Consider the following 1,743-nt stretch of genomic DNA (forward strand, 5'->3'; position numbering starts at 1 on the left):
GTGTGTGTGTGTGTGTGTGTGTGTGTGTGTGTGTGTGTGTGTGTGTGCACGTGTGTGCATATGTGAATCAGCAAGTACAAATGTGCACGTTGTTACATGTACAATGAATATACTTTAAGTTACATGAGTAGGTGAAAGTACAGTGTGTACACACAAGTGCACACAACTGCAGAAAAATACATATTTATAGATGTTTCAAGAAACAGTGTGTGTCCAATGTGCAAAGAAATTTATATTTTCGTTATCGTTAACTTATACTTTGGAAGATAATCCTTCGTTTTCATTCTTCAAGAAAACATAACTGCACATGCAAAGATGTTTTGCCTCTCAGGTTTAATGTCTGTGTCACCATGACTTGGATTATTTAGAGCCTCAGTATTATTGCTCTACATTTTGTGATGATGCTCCCTCCTCAATTATCCCACATTATTAATTCATCAAATTTGCAAGATCCAATGCCTTCTGGGCCTTACTTTCTTGAAAAATGTTTGCAAAGCTTTGCAGTACAGGCATATTTTGAGAAAGACAAAACAGACCTCATTAATCTTTGAAAATGATCCCACTGCAGCACTGGCCATAAGACAGTAACAGTAAGTGTGTAATTTAACAAGAAGTTTCCATATCTATCATGCTTACAAGACAGCTTTACTTGTTTTATTACACAAATACAGTTCATGACTGTAGCAGAAAAGGTGACTCTTACCTCCTGCAGGCACTCAGCAGTGACAAGAGACTGACCCCAGAATGGCAAAAAAGCATGACTTTATAAACACCTCCTCTTTAAAGCTGCTTCTGTGTGTATGTGCGGGTGCATGCTGCCTGATAATTGGAGGGACTTGAACACACATACACACACACACTGATATGGACATTCGAATTCTCTCTGACCCACACATCTAACAGAGATATGTGTTTTAGTCTCACCCATAATATTGATAGTAAATACAGTGACTTGGTGTGTGCAAAAAACCAGTCGCACTGTGTCATTATCCAACCAGCATCTTATCTTATTTGTGAGGACAACAAAGATTTGGATTACAGTGCCGGGCATGCACACTCACCTTCAACACTACCGGGGTGGAGAGACAACCTTTGGATGAAGACGCCTTTCATCTTCTTCTCTTCCTCTCCCTTTACGATGGTCAACATCTTGTATCTGTTCATCTGTCGACTGGAACTGAGATCTAGACAGTTTTTGAAACAGACACTATTAGTCACCTCTACATTGAAGTATGACACTCAACCTGCTGGCAAAAAAACTAAAATGACTTAAAGAGATGTAAAAGGCACACTCAGGTTCATTTTTGCTCTGTTAAAGTGAAAAAAACAGCACATTTAACCGTATTGTAACCAAATTTTTCATCCTTTGGTGACATTTTGGATGTTCCATTCATCCAGCGATGCAGTAAGCTTCACACTGTGGGTTGCATCTGTTCGAGATTTTACCTGAGATTATCACACACACACAAATGCTGTATGTTTACATTCGCACATGCATACATTTATAGCGCACATAATTCCATGTGCATTCTTATCGATATCTGATCGAAACCGACGAAAGAAATGTGGCAGCAGATATCAAAAAGCACCTGTGTAAACAAGCTACAATGTATGTTGCTTAGTCTGTGCATCTTGAAAGTCACCACACATTTAACAAAAGCCTTGAATGAGTTTATGAAATGAGTATTCAGAACGTTTACTTTGGTAAAAGTAGCAATACTGCAATATAAAATTACTCAATTA

At 38.4% G+C, this 1,743-nt stretch overlaps 1 protein-coding gene across 1 annotated transcript in view; it reads right to left on the reverse strand.

Moving 5' to 3' along the window:
* Positions 1-731, reverse strand: part of slc4a1b (solute carrier family 4 member 1b (Diego blood group)) — a 9,428-nt gene extending 8,697 nt beyond the window's left edge. Inside the window, exon 1 of the mRNA XM_031843529.1 lies at positions 704-731. The gene's annotated coding sequence lies outside the window, so the exon portion shown is untranslated. The remainder of the gene's footprint in view (positions 1-703) is intronic.
* Positions 732-1,743: the final 1,012 nt, after the last annotated feature.

Source organism: Anarrhichthys ocellatus, unplaced genomic scaffold, assembly GCF_004355925.1.
Source record: "Anarrhichthys ocellatus isolate YVR2014 unplaced genomic scaffold, GSC_Weel_1.0 scaffold4, whole genome shotgun sequence".
NCBI classification, from domain to species: Eukaryota; Metazoa; Chordata; class Actinopteri; order Perciformes; family Anarhichadidae; genus Anarrhichthys; species Anarrhichthys ocellatus.